Genomic DNA, 22602 nt, shown 5'->3' with positions numbered 1-22602 from the left:
GCTTTAATAATGGCACCCAATTCTATATAATATACAGACTAATATGGGGTTGTAAGGACTAGCCTTTTAGTTAAACCTTTTGCATTTCTGAAGAATGCCTTTTGCAGTTGCAAGGCCAATATTTCAGAACAAAACTACAAAAGCCTACCACATGGCAAACCCCCACAAAGGAAATTCCTAACCCCAGGGTGCTAGGCCAAGCTAATTATCATACAGTATTGGTTACCTCTGAAATCACTGTCTATCTCTGTAAATGTGTGTTGTTAGAATAATGCATTCATGTTTGGTCTTGAATTAATACTTTCAATGTTGTGGGCAACAGTCATTATAATGTAATGTATCTGTGCATAGTTGTGGACTAAGAAATATACTGTAGTCTGCAAGTAAACCTCACACTATGTTTTCACACCAATGATCTACAAGCGAGTTGGGAGAGTCCTGAATATTCAAATGTGTTGTGGTTAAATTAGGATGGCTCTTGGAGCTTGCCCTCTTCTTTTCATCTGGGCTCTCCTCTGCGGGGTCTTCTCTGGCCCCTCCCTCTCTCTCTCTCTCTCTCTCTCTCTCCCTCTTCCTCTCTCTCTCTGTCTTCTTTTGTCTTTCTCTCTCTCTCCCTCTTCCTCTCTGTCTTCTTTTGTCTTTCTCTCTCTCTCCCTCTTCCTCTCTGTCTTCTTTTGTCTTTCTCTCTCTCTCTCTTCCTCCCTTATTCCCTCTCTCTTTCTATCTTTTAAAATCTGGGTTTGTAATTATTTGTTTTACCTGGTGTATCTTTTATTATTATATTAAGTTTATCACTGTGAGTTGGTTAAGTTTCTTTTGTTACTGTTTGCTACTTTGTTACTTTCCTTTGTTACAGTAGACCATATGAGTTTACTTTTACATTCAACTGAAGTGATATTGATTACATTTACCATTTAAGGCCTAATGCCTAATAAATTGTTCATCTGCTTACCAATTGCATATCTCTAATTATCATAGGCTATGCCATGCCAAGCTTTACCCTATAGATGATCTAATAGTTATTTGGTAATTGAATGGTGATACAAATTATTAATTAAATGGAGTCAGATTAATCGAGTTTATAATAATAACAGTTACCAATTAACTCTCCACTAGTCTGTCTATTGTTCATACACGTGAAAAGGTGAGCGGCCAATGCAAACTCTCCCTTTGTGGGAAGCATGCTTTGTTTGGACCTTCCCTCGCCTTGCAAATGGTGACCCCAATGTGATTCGTTTGACATGATGACCTGAAGATTTTTGAATAGGCTAAAACTTCTTGAAGACGTGTAGTAAAATACGCACACATTAGTGCATGCCTGCACTCGCGCTTTTTCCCGGGTTTCTCCCGTATTTCAAGGTCATCTCCCAGCACCCTCCCGTTTTGTTATTTCTCCCGGAAAACTCCCGTAATTTGCATGGCCATCAAACTTCATTTTAAAATCATTGATCCATTCAGGTTGCCAGATTGTGTATGAAATACACCCTACACATACACGATCACTTAGTTTCAATTTCAACCGTTTTATCATAGGCTAAAACCTGGCAACCCAAAACCCAAATAAGGAAGCGGGTGCCAACTGCGCAGCCTGAGTCTCGCTAGTTGAATGGCCTACTCCAGAACTAGCTGTTGTGAAATTGTTGGGAATTTAATTGATTAACACATCACATAAACTGTTATTGAGTGTTGTTGATACACTGAACTTGTTCCCTTGGAACCAAATCTGACAGCAAGCAGCTTTGGAGTTTTGGAAGTAGGCTGCAGGCAGGCAGCTACATAACTGGCATGCGTAAGGTAAAGCTAAATGTTGACAGGTATGCATTAGTGATGTTAAAATTTCACCAGAAAACATTCATAAACTTTAGCTGTCTATAAGACCTCTGTTGTACTAATCCATTTACAAACCTGGACTTAGCATGTGAGACTGCTGTCTGCTGACTGCAGAAATGGAGGACATATTTCAGTCATTGAATATGCAGAATATAATATTAGATGTATGTATTGAAGGGCATCCATAATTCCCCATAATTACTGTGCTGCGGGTGGATAGTGCTCTCATCGTCTGTAATTCTTGGACTTACCAGAGGGTGGGAGTGTAGTCCAGGACACAGTGACCCATGGCCATCCCAAACAGTTCAGTTGTGCAGGACAACTTCATAGCTCTCATTACTTCACTTTCAATAAACATCCTGTTCTTGTGTTAGCACATTGGGTGCCTGAGCTATTACTTCAGTTATATACCCAGTTCATCTATCTATCTATCTATCTAGTTCATGCCCCCACCACATCAGAACAGAGTTGATATATAACGTCTGCAGTATGGGAGGCACAACGCAGGCATCTCTCAGTTGGATGAGCCTTAAAAGGGAGGGAGCCACCAACTTTTAAACATGTATCCAAGTCAGTATTTCAAATGGCATCACTGGTATCATTATGACCGCCGCGGTGGGTATGTTGCCCCACTAGACTTTTACGGAAAAAAATGGTTTGTTTGGTCCCCGGGGGCCACTCCCCCCCGCGCTGGGCCCCCCGAAACCCAAAAAATGCAGTTCCCCCCCCCCCCCCGGTAAAAAATGAAAATGCAATATCGTTCTGCTTTAATCGCCCCTCTCTTCAGTTAAGATGTTCAGAACTGCACCAAATTTTATGTGTATGATTAACCTGACATTCTCTGGGGGTATGCCAAGTTTCGTAGAATTTCATCCATGGGGGGGTCTAAAAAAATTAAGTTATGTGTACATTTAGTGACTGTACACTCATTGGCCTGTAGATGGTGGTGCATACATATACACACGCACACACACACAGGCACGAAATAAATCTGAGAATGTTTATCGGACGTGCTTGGTTTTTACTGCAGGTAGGCTACATTAGTCTTATACAAGTTATCAATAGCCTAGGACGTAGGTAAAATAATGTTACCGTTAGCATTGGTTGTGTGATGGAGGCCAATTTGATTATTGATGTATTTGTAGAAAACCATAAATGCGGTTATAGGCTACCAAGCAAATTGATAACAGCACTAATTGCATCTTTCGACTGTCATCTCATTCTCTCCTGACCCCTAGGCTACTAACAGGAGCTAAGTGAGTTAGCCACAACACGTTCGCTAACGTGATGGTTTTCTAATGGAAAATATAACCTGTCTATGATGCATCCTAAACACCGGGCTGGGACATTTCTGCTCAAAGTCTCAAAAAGCATCTGAGTTAACGTTCATTCCCAAACACCCACTAGGCTACTTCAATCCTCTATTTTCAAAGGGGATTCAAGTGAGGAAGAGCATGGCTCAGAGTAAAGTAACTAGGACTGAAATTACATAAATTCGTCAAAGTGAATCATTTGTGTCAACTCGCCGCAATGTAGATTTATTAACGCACCCGTGATGATCTACATCTCCATTTAAACCAAATGTTTTAGAGCGCACGTTGAGAGATGTATCCAGGGCAGGGCTGTACCTACACATTTGTTGCACGTGCTACAAAAATCATTCTTTGCGATGGATTATTTAGTAGCCTACCAACGTTACACCGGTCTGATACAGTTTTGCCTATGGCTATACCGTAAGCCTCCACCTACACCTTCATTAATGTTGATTTTCTCCCGACTGGAGGGTCATACTGGCACGACATTCTCCTGAAATGGGGAGGAGGGTTTGGAGATCATGATACCGTGTCCGAAATGTGCATCCATTGCTCAGAAAAATAAGGCTTTGACAAATTCTGGGAAATTCTTGGATTCTGCCATAGACCTCAATGTTAAAAAGGGAGCCCGATCACTGCATAAATGGTGTGCGGGGCATGTACTACTGCTACCCTATTTGCATACATTTCTGGGCACAGGAAATGGCCTCTCAGGAAGTATCTTTGTAATCAACCATCTTTGGCTTTACTGTAAAGTGGGTCCCATTTAGAAGTGTCCACTTCATTCACGCTTTCCGTGATTCACGCAGCTGAAATGTATTATACTGATATGCAAAACTATTAACTTTTCACCAAGAGGTGGCAGCTTAAGTTCGCTTGATACTGTAAGCCATTGGTTCCCAAAGGAGATTTTATTTGGGTCGCCAGCATAGCCTAGTGACAATTTATGTTGTGTAATATGGCTAGCATAGGGCCTACCTTATATAGCTTATAGTTTGTTAACAGTCACGGTTTTGTCATAACTCCCTCTATGCATTTTTGCATTTAGAATAACTCTGAAACTGGGAGGCGAACACGTCGCAGAGGGGGCGCCAGTGCGTGGATATCTCAATCGCAAAATTAAACAATATTTCTATCGGGCGCCTACCACGGACTAGGCTGGGTGAACCCAGCCTGATCTGCCGGCGATTTCTTTTTCGTTTTCTTAAAACATTGAGTTTGGTTTGGTGAAAGCCAGACTAACCATGGACCTCACAGTTGCAAAATGCAAGGGAACATGAATCAGCCTATATTTGCACAAACAATAACGGACAGCAGCTCTTCAACTTGGCCCGTTAAAATGTGTATGAACAGTCTAGCGACGCATTTCATGAAGGCACTTTTGGACATGTCAGTTATTTGCACCACTGGGTAAAACTGCATTTTGTTTTAGACTACTGGTACTTCATTTGTGCATTGACAATAAAGTTGAATATCATATGAACTAGATGACTAAACTCTTGCATATATAGAAGAAGAAACATTCACAAAAATCCATGACATGACCTCTCTTCTTGATAGCTGTTGAAAACTGCATGGAACTGACAGGGATTGTTTTGTTTAATACTAAATAACTAAATAAATACATTGTGCTGCTACCTTCCGCTTTTCCCAAATACAATGTAGCCTACAGGTGTACCTTTCATCAGTCCAGTTGCAATGGATGGACTGTGATGAACTGTCCTACTTGTGATTGTTTAGAGATTTTAAAGGTTTTATAACAATGCTACAATTTTTGTACAAGTGCTACAAATCTATTCACCTTTGCAGCGCCAGTAAGCTACTTTCTGTGCGGCCCGCAAACACACATGTCAAACAAGCATACACAAAAGTTTCAAGAGTGGGGGATGGAGTAGAAGATGGAGACAAATTGATGAATATGATTTATTTTCGTGGAATGGATGTACAGGACTGAGCAGCGGTCATATTTTGTACCGCTATGCGGTACATCTAGTTATCATACGAGTAGTTATTTCTTAGATTCAACCCAAGCACCCAACCTGCCATGCTTTACCTACAAATTTGACCATTTGCCACTCTTCAGAGAGGTGGGTTGGATGGGTGAACGTACCTCAAAGAACAAAATATGTAACTGCAAAATGTAATTTAATATTAATCTTAATCCCCCCTGTTTTAACAGTGTGTGTGTGTGTGTGTGTGTATGTGTGTGTGGGTGTGTTGGGGGTTGTGTCCCATTTCCCTTTATACCTCCAGCCCCCACTCCCTCAGTCTCTCACTCTGTTTAATTTAGTGTTTAATTACCATCCGGTTCAGTCCCGCTTTGTCTAGGGATCCCCTGGTGAGCACTGATATACAGTTAATAAATTAATGCAATTACTCCAGGCTTACTTGCGCATGACAACCTTCTTGGGGGGGGGGAATGCAACCTGTGAAAATACTAGTCCTAGATATAAAGAAGGGGTTTTCTCATCACATAAAAAGAGAGAGAGAGAGAGAGAGAGAGAGAGTGGTCTCAGGGAGCAAGCCAAGAAACAAAAACCTGACTCAAGACACTTCACTTAAATAAACACTTACACAAAGAGATGATAGGTAGGTAGAATGTGCTGATGAAAGAAATACAGGAAACATCTATTATTCAACTGCTGGAAAGGTGGAGGAGACACAGAGGAGCCAACGTGAGTCTATTCTCTCTCAATAATTTAGTTAGACAGCCGCCATTTTGCAAGGGGCTTCCATTCAAAGTGAGTGGAAAGCAATTGGTCAGAGATTTGTATTTCCAACATCAGCAAAGATGTCCATCAGGACCAAGTAGCAAATAGCATTGACACTCCAAATTGATCAGGTACTAGTAAGTAAAATATGCTCGTACAAGGGCAGAAAGAGTGTGTGTGTGTGTGTGGGGGGGGGGGGGGTATGAAAGAAATTGGTTGTGATGTTGCGGTAATATCCTGCTTTGTGGGCCCTGTTGAAGAGGAGCAATGTGGAGCCTCACTGGTTCCTTATCCCTTCAGAGTTGTAATTGCAGGCTCAGGTGGCTGTAACAGCTGGATGGACAACCGGCCTCAGCAAAGCCCATCGAGAGTCCCGTGACTGGAATGTAAAATGTGTTCTCTAATGTGCACTGCGACTGAATGAATCAGACGAACCAGCCACCGAAGCTATTTATGTCGATGAAGCTTGTTTTTTTTTTTTCAAGTGCAACAAATACCAAATAAATGTTTTAGACATTATCGCAGCTGCCCTATCCTGCATCTAAGTGTACAGCCTATATGTCTGTTCCTGTCTGTGTGTAATGGAAAGAGAGAACGATGGATATTCTGTAACATTCTCACAGAAATACCCAGTCCTTTTAACTTACAATCTTATACATCATCTTGTTGATCCATATATGAAGTTAAAAAATAAATGTCCATCTCTCCTCCTATCTGCCCATCTTTGGCGCACTCAGTTGCAGTTGATTTAATGACCATTGAGTCAGATTACGAAAGGATGCCCCAAAGCCCTGCAAGATCGCCGGATTAGTGTCAGAGTGAAAAACCCTGCCACTGGCCGAAGATGACCGCACCCCCCCCCCCCCCCCCACACACACACACACACACCCTTTCTTACTGTCACTATCTCTATCTCACTCTCAAATTATGTGTAATGACAGATACTCACTACTTGCTACTTGCCTGCTGACTGTGGGATTGTTCTGGTTCAGTCTCCTTTGGTCCTCATGCTCCAGAGTGCTGTGACCTGCTCAGTGGTGGTCAGTGTGCAGAGGTGGCGAGGGAGAGTGGAGGCATGGACACACGCAGTCAACTATGAATGCACATCCACACATAACAGCAACAGTCCAGTCTCGGCAACAGACCTCCCCAACTGAGACTTCACACAGATGGTGCTTATGTGTGTGTGTCTATAGCTGAGTGTGTTTGCGTTGGGGTGTGTGTGTCTGTGTGTCTGTGTGTGTGCGTGTGTGTGCGTAGTCTGTCATTTACAAGCCCTCCCCTAAAGGCATTTTCATACAACATAGACATACTATACAGTGAGACAAAAACAGACACACTCTCTCACACACACTAACACCAAATAAACACACACACACACACACACCCTTTCTTACTGTCACTATCTCTATCTCACTCTCAGATTATGTGTAATGACAGATACTCACTACTTGCTACTTGCCTGCTGACTGTGGGATTGTCCTGGTTCAGTCTCCTTTGGTCCTCATGCTCCAGAGTGCTGTGACCTGCTCAGTGGTGGTCAGTGTGCAGAGGTGGCGAGGGAGAGTGGAGGCATGGACACACGCAGTCAACTATGAATGCACATCCACACATAACAGCAATAGTTCAGTCTCGGCAACAGACCTCCCCAACTGAGACTTCACACAGATGGTGCTTATGTGTGTGTGTCTATAGCTGAGTGTGTTTGCGTTGGGGTGTGTGTGTGTGTGTGCGTGTGTATGCGTAGTCTGTCATTTACAAGCCCTCCCCTAAAGGCATTTTCATACAACATAGACATAATGTACAGTGAGACAAAAACAGACACACTCTCTCACACACACTAACACCAAACACACACACACACACACACACACACACACACACGCCAACACCACACACACACAAACACACACACACACACATTTTAGAACTCACTTGCTCACCAACACAGCAAGGCTGCCGAGCTGACTTGCTCACTGGTCATCCCTGAATGACCCTCTTAGTTTTTGCCATGGTGCATGGCATTACTCATTCCTGAGTCATAACACAGAGTCTGATCCCGTCCACTGCCCTTCCATCATGAAGACGCTGTCGAGACATTCTGCTGCAAGGGGAGAGAGCAAACCCGACAACAGAAAAGAATGGAATGCAAATCAACAAAACACTTGCAAACAGATAAAACACAGCCAATTTAAGAAATCACCTTCATTTGACAACACGTGCCTATCATTTAGAAAACGCGCTGCAAATTTAGACAACATTTACATTTCAGAAACGCGCTGCAAAATTCACAACACAACTGAAGTGTTTCCGGGGACACTTAAAAGTGATAAACACCTCTGAACAGGTGGCGAACAGGGGGTTACAACGACAGCTCCTGTTTAAAATGTTCTGGCTCTGAAATGTAAGTATTTGGGTTTATTTTAACATTTTAATGGCACTTACAGTTTTTCTCAGTCGCTTTGGTGCTTTTCTCAGATCAGAATGAAAATTCTCATAACTAATAGTTCAACCTCCACAACATTTAGTCATTTGTGCACATCATAGTAGCAATTTCTCCTTCCTCTGAACAAATTGCAAATGCTTTTGGACATGTATCAGCTGCTTTCATACAATTCTCTGCTGTTTTATAACATTATTATTTGCTTATGTCATGTCAGTCAAAATTAACTATACTTATGGATGCTGAATAGTCATTCCCAATTAAACTAATAGTCTTCATTTCATTGCTTGAGTCATTACATACAAAATTGTTGAACTAGTTATCAAATTCTGTCACAATGCTGTAGAATTGCAATCGTACTGTAAAAATGTGAAACATACATATTCAGTGTCTTGTACTCACTTACTCCCCTAACTACAGCAATGTGTAACTTTACTGTAGTTTTTAAATGGCTGTACAAGTAGTGTATAGTGCATGTTCAGGTAGTGTCACCGAGTTCTGACCTTTTTTTTTGCATTGGAAAACACTGAGAGAATAAACTGTCATAATGAAAACATGACAAAGCCATTTGACTATCTTGTTTATAAACGATGGAGTCAAGACTTCTCATTTTGATGACACTGGCAGTTTCATTGACATGAAGACTTGCTTTTGAGGAATGGACTATCTATTTTGAGCAAGTGACGTGCTTTTGCAGGTTATCCACTAGGTTTTGTAGCCTGGAAAATCCAGACCCTGGTAATCTAGAAAGATTAAGGGTCTGGCCACAAACAATGTAATAGCCCAACTCGAGGGGCGGCAACAAGCATGCATTTAAAAATCTCACTGCACGCAATTGGATAACACTAGACCATGTTTACTCTGAATGATTTCGGACTTTGACGCAATCGGACAACACTACGACCAATTTGTACTGTCCTCCAACGTTGCAGCGCTGTCTTCATCAGTTTAGCTGGTTCCCCGAAATGCCACCTATTCAGAGGTGTTCATCACTTTTAAGTGTCCCCCGGAAACACTTCTGTTGTGTAGTGAATATTGCAGCGCGTTTCTGAATTGCTGCTGTGAATTGGCAGCTCGTTTCTGAAATGTAAATGTTTTCTGAATTTGCAGCGCGTGTTGCTGTGCTCTTGATACTGTATGTCTGTGTGAGCTTGACTTGCTGTGTTGCTGTGCTCTTGATATGTCCTTACATGAACTGACGTTTTCCACATTGATTTGAGTGATGTGTCACTGGGTTATTGTGTAGCATTCTCACCATTAGCTCCCACGAAAAGTCATAAGTAGAGTGCTGTGCTGCCTTGCCTGCCACCTTGGCCAAGAGTTTTGTGCTAATAAACCTGTTTACCAATATATCTGTCTGTTGTGGTGCAAATTGGGAGGACTAACCAAGGCGGGTGTTATAGGCCCCACGACATAATTTGGCGTAGACGGCACGGATTCCTCCCATTTTTGCAGACAACATGACAGACGACCCAGGAGAGAATGCAGTAGCCAGTAATGCTATGATTGTCCCATGGTTTCTGGGTGGGCCCTGGGTGCCAAAGTTTGAGGGTGGGCAAGGACCGTTATCATTTGGGGAGTGGCGGACACAAATTGGGTCATTTTTAAGGGCACAAAACTTAAATGCTGCCCAGGAGGTAGATTTTGTTTTGAGTGCACTATGGTGATGCCAGGCGGGAAGTGTCACTTGTACCAACCACCAGACGAAAGACTGCGGATTACATTTTTGTACTATTAGAGGGCCTATATGGGGAGAAAACTACAGCTGCACAGTTAAGGGCACTATTTTTTAGTTGTAAGCAACAGGCTGGGGAAGGAATTGGTGCCTTTATTCTCCACCTCCGTGAATGTCTACACCGACGGGTCCAAAAAGAGAGAACTGACTTTGAAACTGACGAGACTCTGCTTTCACAGCTGATGATGGGGTTGCAGCCTGGTCCAGTACAAATAGAACTATAGTGTCTCATCCGACGAACCCCAGCCATGACGTTTGAAGAGGTGTGTAAGGAAGCTAAAGCTATGGAAAAAGAACACCAGCAGACTCCTGAGGAGGCCCACAGCAGAGAGATACTCAGTGTGTCACAGCAAGATGAAGTGTACGTCAGACGTGCGTCTCCAGTCCCAGGACCTTCAGTATCAACTTCCCATCCAGATTGGCAAGACCTTAAAGAAACCCTGAGATTGGAGGTCATGGCAGAGGTTCGGGAGCAGATGGCCCCCTTGAAGGATGGACTGTTAGGAGAGATTAAACAACAGTTTCGTGGACTCCATGCCCAGCAATCCCAAGTACTCTCTAGACAACCTGCAAGGATGGACGACTCCGTGGGCAGAGGAGGACGGATCACACTCCCCAGTGGGATGAACAGGGAAGGCCCAGTTAGTTAGTTAATCCTCAAGGGGAAATTCAAGGGTCTCAGTAGCATACAGACGTAACACACAACATGCACTTACAGCAGAAATGGTAAACATAAGTATAAACATATAACTAAACTCCACTGTACAATAAAGACAGTAGAAGATAAGACAGATAAGAAAACTAACAAAACTAAATACACTATATAAGTTAAATTAAGAAAGTCCAATATGCTTGAGGGTGATCAAGCATAAGACGCTTGTAATGACAGGGCCGGGTAGTGACAGGGCCGGGACTGGTGAGGTGCTAAAGGGAGTGAGTGTCATGGTGAAGGTGCAAAAAGTAGTCCAACATTAGTCCAACAGTGCAAACGTAAGGTCTAGAGACCAGCATAAATAATATAGACAAATAGGAGAGTAAAGTGTAATGTAGACAAGGTAAAATAAAAAAAACTATTTCAGTGCAAGAACAGGTTGAGGTAATAGGGTTATAGCCATTCATTCATTCAGTATTGTATCAGAGGCCTGACCGCAGCCATTGATCATGTGTGCTAATATAGCATGAAAAACAGTGTAGCAGTAAAACAGTAGTGAAAACATTAGGCTGTGTGCAATAGTAAAACAGTAGTAAGCAGTAGTGGGCAGTCAGTACTCAAAAAACATAGACAGGAGAGGGTGGAGTGCCAGACAGACTAAGCAAAGAAGTCTATCTCTCCTCTTCCCTTTAGTGAGGCATTGAACAGTTCAATGGCCCTAGGAACAAATGACGTCCTCAGCCTTTCAGTTGTGCATGGCAGTGAGCAAAGTCTCCAGCTGATCAAGCTCTTTTGGTTTTTGATAGTGCTGTAGAGCGGATGACATTCATTGTTTAAGATGTTGACCAGTTTGTTTAGGGTCCTTTTGTCAGATATTGAAGTGATTCACTCCAGTTCAGCTCCCACTACAGAGCCAGCCCTCCTTACCAGCCTGTCAAGTCGCCCAGCATCCTTCTTCTTTGTGCTTCCTCCCCAGCACACCACTGCACAGAAGAGGGCGCTGGCCACAACAGACTGATAGAACATCCTGAGGAGCTTGCTGCACACATTGAAGGACCACAGCCTCCTCAGGAAGTACAGCCTGCTCTGTCCTTTCTTGTAGAGTGCATCAGTGTTGGCTGACCAGTCCAGTTTATTGTCCAGGTGGAGACCCAGATACTTGTAGGTGCTTACCACCTCCACATTGACCCCATCAATGGAGACTGGTAGCAGAGCGGGCTTAGACCTTCGGAAATCCACCAACATCTCCTTGGTCTTTGAAGTGTTTAGTTGAAGGTGATTGAGTTTGCACCACTGCACAAAGTCCTCCACCAGGCTCCTGTACTCTTTCTCTTGCTCGTCCCTGATACACCCCACAATTGCAGTATCAGAAAACTTCTGCATGTGGCATGACTCGGTGTTGTAGCAGAAGTCAGATGTGTACAGGGTGAACAGGACTGGAGAGGGCACAGTTCCCTGTGGCGCTCCGGTGCTGCTGATCACAGTGTCAGAGAGGCAGTTCTTCAGTCTGACGAACTGTGGTCGCTCGGTCAGGTAATCTGTAATCCAGGTTACCAGGTGAGCGTCCACACCCATCTGCAAGAGCTTGTCTCCCAGTCTGAGGGGTTGGATGGTGTTAAAAGCACTTGAGAAATCAAAGAACATGATTCTCACAGCACTTTTCCCCTTGTCTAGGTGAGAATGTGTCCTGTGTAGAAGATAAGTGATAGCATCGTCCACCAGCGAAGGGGGTAGTTATAGTTGAGGACCGTTGTACCCATATCAAACCGTGCCATTTTGGGCATGAATGTTATTAATCATTGTTGGAAGACTCTGTTTCAGGGTAGCCACCCAGGCGTTACGGTGTTTAAGTCCACCATACCTCCCCATGATGGGGTAGCCTGGGATAAAGCTTTCAGTGCATGTCGACGTATACAGGCCAATAGAGAGATGGAAGACTTCCATGGCACCGCTCGCCTCTCAAGAGCTATGACGGTTCAACTGCAACCAGGGATGGAGACGCTGGTTTGGGCACAAGTACCGCAAGCAATGGGGACTACAGAGACATGCGTGCTGGTGGAAGATCTGGGTGGAGATGCCCGCGAATGGAGAATCGGGAGGGCGATTCTGCAGATGAAGGGGGGTAAGGTACCCCTCAGGGTATGTAACCCGCACCCCTATCCCATAATTTTGCCAGCACGAAGGCCTCTGGCCAAAATTACAGCCTTCAGCCAACATGACATTAATCCACAAAGACAGCTGGTATTGAGACAGACTGGGTTAGAGAATGTTCAATATGTTCAATATCCCTAACGGAATGCATGTCTTCACCAAAAATGACAAAATACGATGTTATATTAAAAATGCAAATGAACGGCAAACTCTGAAATATAGTCTGAAATGAGATGTTATTATCATTGAGACAACAGGGGTATACAAAAAAATCCGATTGTAGCTTACAGCAGCCAACTATTTAGGTTAAGTTTATATCGTTGTGGACGGCCCCCAAGAGCCTTCTGCCCCACGGCTGCGCGCGCATCTAGTTTTGTTGGTAAACGGGAAACCTGTGTATGAGTAAGTGGTGCCAATGCCATATATTGTTTATTTGTGCTGAAAATCCACACAGATTTGAGTGCGGGGAGGCCGCTGATGACACTGCTTGAAAAAAAAAAAAAAGAAAAACTCCCACCGGATTCCGTGTGACAGTGGAGGCTCGGCATCACCAGTCGAGGCGCTTAGTTACACTCCAGTGGGCGCGCAAATATTATTTCCTTGCATCTGATCCCGAACACATTATCCTGCTACTGCTTGCTGACAGAGTGGATTGGGAAATTAGCCCTGTCACTCAGGCCCGAGCAGGACTGCTTTATCAGTCTCAGCAGCACACTGATTGAATGAAGAGGAGGAGGGAGGTCTGAATGGGAGGATTGCAGCAGAAACCACTGACTTGTTTTGCTCACCACCCTGCTGACTGCTGTGAGTCATCTTTTAAGAAGTGAGTGTTTTAGATGGGTAGGCCTGAGCTGAAGTGGTGATAACGTGTTGTTTAGGGAAAGCTTTACGCCACATCTGACCTGTACCCACGCCAGAACAACAAGCCTGGTCTCTGTGCACTGGGAAGGAGGAGAGGCCCTTTATGAACAGCCATAGCTTCAAAGGGCCCTATCTCACACCCGGCGCAATGTGGCACCAAGCGTTACGCAAGTCTTGTTCCTATCTTACTATCCTATCTTGTTCCTATGAATTTTTTGCCATGTGCTTAAGTTCAATTGAACATGGTGCTCAGAAGCGTGTCAATTCAAATAAATAGGTGTGGCGCATGATCCAAAAATCACTATCTGAAACCCACTAAAAAGCATTATGCCACTGACCAAGCACATACAAGCAGAGCTATTTTGAAGGTGCACTGTCACAAAATCCAAAGAGCCCTTAGCAACAAGTCCCAGGCAACATTCTGGATGAATATCCTTTGGATATTCGGATTTGTATTCAGTAATTTTAACATTATTGTTGCTTTTTTCAGGCTATGTTTTCGTTTGTAAAGGTATCCTTTGCTTTCAACCCTTTTGTGTCAAGGAGAGTGGCAACCCTAAGTCTTTCCTCCTATTTACTAAATATAATTACTTCAGTTTTTTCTTTGTTCAGCTGAAGAAAATTTGAGACATCCAGTTGTTGATTTGTTCAATACACTGACAAAGGGATTCAAGGGGACCATAGCTACGATATGAAATCAAATTTACACTGTTTCTCTGTAAAGGCCAATAAGGTAAGTTGTATTGTACCTGACGTCGTCTGATATGTGTTATATGGTGTTTTCCATCCCACCTGATGTGGTGGGATGGCTGTGCCCCCTGGGGTGCTCCGGGGGTGGGGGGGGTGGTAGCACTCAAAAAACTGAAATTTGGGCGGATTCGATGAGGGTTATAGCACTGTTTGATGGTTCTAACCATGTCGCAGTTAAAAGTAAAATATCATGGTTGTGTGTGCAAATCAGATCATTAATTAAGAATGATTTGTTTGAAAGAGATCTAATATTTAGAAGTGCTAGTTTTGCTGTAAGTGTTGGGGAAATACGTATGATCCACGGGGGAAATCTGAGGTTGTTTGTTACGGGTAGGAGATTTGACTGGTTTACCCTGTAAGCTTGATGCACTTGTCTTCTATTTCTTGTGAATACAGGAATATGGAATGTCAAAGGCTTACTGGGTCCAGGCATGTTCTCAAAACTACTGTCAATACCATTTCTATTGCAGGGACTCTGAGAACATCATGCAAAACAGTCATCATATAATTGTCCCCTGCTGCTGCCATCAGTATTTTCCACTGCATATTCTGTGTTATATGCCGGCTGAGAATAAGAGGTTGTTGCTGCTTAACAGATCCTTCTGAACAGGGGGGTGCTACTGGCAGCAGTCACTGCATTCTGGCAGGGTACATCATGTGCTTGGGTGGAGATGGTTATGGGTATTCAGGGTTATCCTGGGGAGTTTGATTGGGTGGTGGGATGATGAGGAGGGATGGTGATGGGAGATTAGAGGAGTTTGGGTGGCCTGGGGAGTTTGTCAGGTTTGTTTAACTTTTTCACACAAGTCTATAGATGGGGCCACACATGTGTATTATGACATTTGTCGGGCAAATTGTACGCACAGCAATCAAGGTAATAGTGTTTAAAATCAACCAACCGCTGTCCACATCGCTCTGGTAAGAGGCCACTCGACAGAGCAACTAGGATGGATGAGAAAGTAGGATGACTTGAGACATATACATTATGTTTTTTACAAAATAATTGTTTCGGCTGGATTTTCCTTTACTTATTCTCTTACTGACCTTTCCCAATGTTACTGTGGTTTACAGTGCCTTGCTTACTAAAATGTGAGTCTACTCCACACCATCATTTCCTCCTGCAGTGTGCTATCTGTTTAATAGATACTGAGGCCAGAAGCCAGAGGCGGTTGCCTAACATGCACTAGCTTATGGCATTCTGTAATGAGAGTGTCTGCTATTTGCTGATACATAACCCATTGCTCAGGGTAGCTATGCTGGGATTGTTTTTCACCACATATTTGCACATGCATACCATAATTTCCCAAATATTAGCCAAGGTTTATACATTGATTTTGCAACATTTCTTCAGCTATGAGGTTAATAAACGGGGGCAGTTGATATGGTATTAATATGGTTTTGTTTTGTTAACTTGGATAAAACACTGTCCTGCAGTTTATGCACAATGGATAATACACAGGAATGTACTGTAGATGCTGTATTAAGATATTTTTAATAGTAGATACAATTGTATTGTACTTATTTTAGGGCAATGGTGGTATTATTATCTTCTGTTTTATTATTTGCTTTCCTCCTTTACAGATGACACTCTTAAAGATTTGAATTAAAAGTCTTGTTATGCGGTTTCTAAGCTAGAACATTTTCTGTCACATACAGCAAACATCTCCTCACAATCAGCTAGCTGCCTATCCCCAGAACGCTGAGCGCTTCTACACTGTAAAAAAAAAACATGGTCCCTGTGGACAGCCCAGGCTCCAAAAACGGCAACAAAAACAGCCTGGTCCAGCCTGGACCATGAAACATGAAAACTGTGTTCCAGCCAATCACCTACGAGATGCGTGTTCATTACAGTTCTTGCTTGTTGCACAGAAGGGTGGGGAGGGAGGGGCGAGCTAGCTCTCTGTTTTGTTGGGTAATAACTTCAAACATAAACAGAAGTGATGTCACCCAACCGTGCTTCAAAAGGCGAATTTAAATAGATATTATGCAGTTTAGAATAGAGCTTGTCTGTAATGCATGGAAAAAGGTGATATATTGTCTTTGCAATGTATTGATTACTTGTTGTTGCTGTGCAGTTGCTGTGGCAAGGAATTATTCATGCATTGTATCGTATTAGATGCATGGTACTGTACTTCTGCATTGTTTTAAAAGAAAAGGTATGCACAGCAATCAAGATAATAGTGTTTTAAAATCAACCAACCACTGTGCACGTTACTCTGGTTAGATGCCACTCGATGGAGCAACTAGGATAGAGGAGGAAAGCTTACACAGCAACATGCCGTCTTTACAAAGTTCTATGAAAACTCCAAAATACTGTATAATACAATTCCATTCACACCAACAGTGTAATTCCTGAATACAATAAAACATTTACACACATTTGTATGCAGTATATGATTGTTTGTTTTTGTTTTGCTTATGAATTGCATTTACTGTTGTTGACATCAGCCAATATCATTGTGGTTTACAGTGCCTTATTTTGCAAAACACGTCTATTCCGCAAACCATCATTTTGACCTGCAATGTGCTATCAGTCTAAATAATAGTAATGAGTTGAGCCAGAGGCTGTTGCCTTACATGCTGCAGCGTGCAGCTTCCTCAGCATGCAGTGTGAGTGTCTGCTTCTTGCTGATGCATAACCCATTATACAGCGTGCTGGAATTGTTTACCCCTCATGTTTGCATGGAAGCTGTATTGAGATATTGGTAATCATGAATAAAATCGTTTTTGTTCTGTGTTAGGACAATGATGAAATGATATTTGTTTGTCCATTGTAAATTACTGAATATAGTAAATGATATGGATTGAATTGTTAGGTAACACTTTACGGTAAGGGTACATTAATTATCATGAATTCATGCATTGTTTATGTATTATGTCATTCCTTAATATCTCATGAATCATCAGGAATTCACATTCATAGTCTCTCAATCACAACCTCACAACAGAATGATCATCATGATTACATGAATTTAAGGTTAATTGCTCATGAGTTCATCATGTTTGTGGCCCCTCAACTTAAAAAAAAGTGGTGAATAATGACATGTGTTTAGAGCAGTGGTTCTCAAATGGGGGTACGTGTACCCCTGGGTTCCAACATTGCTCCGCAACTGTTCGTCGCAGCGAGATGAAACCTTTATTGCGTGACAGAGCAGAAGTGGAGCTTTCCAATGAGACCACGCACTTGTCTGTACGTTAAAGTCTGAAAATAAAAAAAAAATCATTAAATTAAATCAAATTGCATCATATTTACAGTCTTTACTTCTCTGCGCTCATTTGCGCACCCATTACTATCGTTTGAATTACTCGCGAACCTGTGAACGCATAGATATGGCAAGCATATCAGATGAAAGAGGAGACACAGGGCTATCCATTGGTACCAAGTATGTCGATCCTTCTGGCTTATGAAATCAGACGAAGTGACTACAAAATAATAACGTCATGTACAAAAACCAATGCTGCACACCCATTACTCTCGTTTGAATTACTCGCGGACCTGTGATCGGATAGATATGCCATGCAGATGAAAGAGGAGACACGGAGCGATCATTTGATACCAAGTACCTCCTTCTGGGTTATAAAACAGAGGAAGTGACAAGCAAAATAATAACTTGATATAGCTCGACTTATTCACGTTTTTGTCTGTTTTTGTAGCAAAGTATGTTTATAATCCAACGCTATTGTGTGTTTCTCTATGGCAAAGCATGTTCATAATCCGGTTTTGAGATCCTACCAAATTCCTGCATGGCATCCAATTCAAGGCTCATATTGCACCCCAATTTGTTCGGCAAAGAAACAACTTTTTTGCCTTTACTTTGTTCATGGCAATGCAGTAAAAAGTTGTAGAGAATCATGAGTGCAGGCACACACAGGCTATAACACGTAAACTCGGGTCAAGTCAGGTCAAATCAGTTCGTGTCACAGATTTGGAGCGCATAAAGGTCATTAAATCACTAAATAAAATAATGGCATTTATTTCTGTAAGGCACACACTACATATGTCTGTAAATTGCTCAACCCCTAGAGAATTCCTCCACCATGGCAATGATATTGCCAGATTCAGGACAGTCTGCCCTACACAAACTGAAATGCATGTAGAGCTATGAGCTTGCTGTGGTGAGATACATGTCAAAATATAAGAATTTTTATAATACGCTTTTTATATTTTAATTCTTTGAAAATCAATTCAATTCAATTGAATTTGAATATCAATCAATGCTAGTACTAATACATGAAATGATGGCAGATCTGCTGAAAAAAACAATATATAATATGTGTGTGTAGCACTTACAATGACCCGAATAAATCCTTATGAATAAAGGTAGTGAAATGCCCTAAAAACAGCTTAGGGTTAAAATATACATAGATTTAAAAAATCCATGCAAAAATACTTTAAAAACAATTATTTAATAAATATTTCAGGAAAATATAAGTTCATAAAATTAAGTTTATATTTCAGTAGGCTATTCAATTTCATTATCCTAAAAACCCAGAGTCCCCCCCCATACCAGGATGGTTCGACCCAACCTGTCACATGCCACCCGCCATCACCTGTCAAAACTCAAACGATGGAGTCGTGGTTGAAGTTTATGGATGGAGTCGTGGTTCCAAAGTTTAATAAATTAGACAATGATGTCACAGTGCTCTGTTTTAAGTCTTTTTTCTCAACTAAAAATGCTTTGCACTGGTTACTTGGTTACTTTGCACTGGTTACTTTGCACTGGTTACACTGGTACTTGCCTGAAAAAATATTTCACAGGGGGTACATCACTGAAAAAAGGTTGAGAACCACTGCTATAGCCCATGTGATTGTGAAACAATGTGAGTAATTCTAAGTTGATTCAATTAAACAGTCAAAAGACACATCATTGGTGGTCGGGGTCCGTGGATTATTTACTATCAAGTTCATTGAAGTTTGCATAGCCCATTAATGATCCATCGGGGTGTTTCATGTAAATATTGTAAACATATTATGTATTTTGTTTCATGTAAGCAAACATAGACCTATTGCACCACCCGTGTGCAACGGATTTTCTCTTTATAATAGGCATATGTCTATGTTGTTGCTATTAATGACAGGATCAGCATTTAAACTTTGCCCCCCTCCAAAAAAAAAAAAGAAAGAAAAATCGCCTACCCGCCCCGCCCCCCGGCTCCCCCGGAAACCGTGGTATAACTCGCACACTGATTATGTGGCCTCAGTCGGATTCATTCCTGTTCACTATTCCATTCAATTAACTCTCTGCTGATGACTAACATGCTCTTCAGGTTGATAATTGACCTCATTTCCCTTTTCTAAGGACACCATGACAACCATGACAAACGAGTCACCGAATATATATGGTAGTGATTAACATAGCTTTAGCCAGGCAACATGGTCTTTTACGGCAAACCTCAAAGTGGTCAATCGCCCAGTTTGGGGACAAAGAAAATTACAAGATTTGAATATGCTGATTTAGGAAATTCATTGCACACCGAATGTTGATGTTAATGTTTATTCATCACCTACAGATTACAGCACAGAAATAAAAAAAAACATGCATAAATATCACACATTCCTAATGCATCTTCTTTGCATGCTTCAAACAACACACACACACACACACACACAAAACACTCCACTGAGCTCAGGGAGTATTGAATGGTAGTCATCACCACTAGCTCTGAGCTATTGTGCTGTGATGTGTGATGGCTCCACTGTTTAGCCCTCTGACATGTGGGCATAATGATGAGTGTCATCTTGTGCATTATGCATTGAGGCCTCTCCAATAATACTGTCATTTATCTGAGTCCAGACGAAACGTTTGCATTGCTGAGTGAGTCTGCCCTGGAGCGGAGGACAGATATTGAGTTGGCCGTCCAGTCGCCCAGGTGTCGGCACTTCTCTCCCCTCTCTTTAATATCAGCTGTGTTGTTGTTCATTCTGAACACTCTTCATCCACTTCTCCAGTATGTTGCTGGTAGTTATTTTGCGTGTACATATTTATGTGTTGTAGGAAATTGGAAACTTTTGAGGTAACCAGAAGGCAATTCAAAGTCTTCTCCTTGGCTGGGTGTTTAAGCGTAGAAAATCTATCTCAGTTCGCTCACGAAAGATTATTTTGCCATGTCTGTACTGTGTATGATCTGCATTTAGAAATCTCAATTAATAATAATTAATAATAATTGATCTTGGGATCAGTATGAGCAACTTGTCCTGACGGGGGATGTCCTTTAACCCTTGCATCCGGATGAACCCCCCAAAATAAGTGTCATTTCTTGAGCTGATGATTATGGTAATGCTTTGCCTTAAATTAAAGGGCAGACTCTGAGGCTATGTGTTGCTTGCCTATTCGATTTAACGGCTGGCTAGGTGATTGGCTTTGAATTAAAATCTTTTTTTCCCTCACTTGCCATCTTGTTAGACACCTGATGCTGTTTCACGTTTCACCTTGTTGCAACTTCAGTAAGCAGTGTTGACATACATGGTTACCAGTCTGAGAGGTGTCAGCTTTGATTTTCTCAGAAGAAGAGAGAGTCTGTCTGATGTCATGCTGGGTTTGAGATTAGTGTGGCCATGTACCAGGTCCCCCATCAGTCTTTTTCACTGACTGACCAGTCAATTGAAAATGTCACCATCATGGTCAACAGTTATTTTTAGTGTGACCTTGTGTCAATATCATATTGTTATGTGTAACTGACATTATTCACAATACAATTCACTACTGAAACCGCTGAAGTAAACAAATATCTCACATGCAACTGTATCCTACTGTTTACATTTTCAGGAGGAAAATGGTATTTTATCTTAGAATAAGACTCCACCACTCCCTCCACACACACACACACACACACACACATACACACACACACGCACACACACTGTGAACACAGAGTGAATACAGGTTTAGGAGATCAAGGCAGAACAGCTATAACTTTGACTTAACCTTTAAACACTGTTCGTTGCTACCCCCCTTAATTTATTGTTCACGGTCAAATTTGACCGGACAGTTTTAACTGCTCTTAAATACCAATACCATGACAAAAAGTATTATTTAATAGAACATTTATTGTAAACAGAACCTTATTAGATAATTAACATCTACATCATGTGTGTTTGTGTGTGTATTTCTGCATGTTGCGTGAATGTGTGCAAACACTCACTGGTGGTTCACATGCAACATGTGTCTGTTTGTGTGTGTGTGGGTGGTTGTGTTTCTGTATGTGCGTGAATGCATATGTGTGCGAACATTGGTGGTTCACACGCACGAGTGGCAACATAACAACATGAACTGACAACATGTACTGAGTGTGTGTGTGTGTGTGTGTGTGTGTGTGTGTGTGAGTGGGTGTACATGTGTGTGTGTGTGCTTTATGTGTGTCTGTTTGTGTGTGTGTGTGTGTGTGTGTGTGTGTGTGTGCGTGCATGCATGTGTGTGGGAACATTGGTGGTAAGTTGTAGGAGTGTGTGGAGAGAGATGTCTTTTATCTCCAGGATGAAAATGATACTCTTTCCCAATCATTTCCTATGGCGGTCATTTTTGACCGTGAACAAAAAAAGTGTTTCTAAGTTGAATAAATCACTCAAAATTCAAAGGAAGTAGTCCTAATCAATTCTATGTGTTCAAAAGCCTTTTGTGAAGGATATCATAAGATCTTGAGGCAATCTGATGAAAAATGCCATATTTATGGTACAGGGAATGTGTAAATCGGTCATTTTTGACCGGAACAGTGTGGGTTGCCCTTCTATAATCTAATAGCTCAATTATAATTCACTTTGATGATGTCACACACAAACACACACACACACACACACACACACTAACAAGGTTTTGAAATCCTGCGCTGCTCAGTTAGCTCCTGTGTTCACTTATATCTTTAACACATCATTGGCTCAAGAGACAGTTCCTACTTGCCTCAAGCAGTCTGTTATTGTTCCAGTACCGAAAAACAAAAGTCCATCATGTCTGAATGACTACCGCCCAGTAGCCCTGACGTCTACAGTGATGAAGTGTTTTGAGAAGCTTGTGAAAAACATTATCTGCTCATCCCTCCCTGCCTCCTTCGACCCCCTCCAGTTTGCTTACAGAGCCAACAGGTCTACAGAGGATGCCATCTCAAACCTCGTGCACACCACCTTAACTCACCTGGAGGAGGGGAATGGGAATTATGTGAGG

General features: G+C 42.1%; 1 long non-coding RNA gene across 1 annotated transcript; it reads right to left on the bottom strand.

Annotated features, from left to right (window-relative positions):
* Positions 1–221: 221 nt before the first annotated feature.
* On the bottom strand, positions 222–21721 carry LOC121699278. The gene is made up of 3 exons (XR_006026969.1): positions 21710–21721; positions 20877–20886; positions 222–300 (listed from the first exon to the last, which is right to left on the bottom strand). It is a non-coding gene; the product is annotated as an uncharacterized LOC121699278 (long non-coding RNA).
* Between the last annotated feature and the right edge of the window lie 881 nt (positions 21722–22602).

This window comes from Alosa sapidissima, chromosome 2, assembly GCF_018492685.1.
Source record: "Alosa sapidissima isolate fAloSap1 chromosome 2, fAloSap1.pri, whole genome shotgun sequence".
Lineage (NCBI taxonomy): Eukaryota > Metazoa > Chordata > Actinopteri > Clupeiformes > Clupeidae > Alosa > Alosa sapidissima.
The sequence above is the reverse complement of the archived record's forward strand: the minus strand, read 5'-3'. Positions and strand labels throughout refer to the sequence as shown.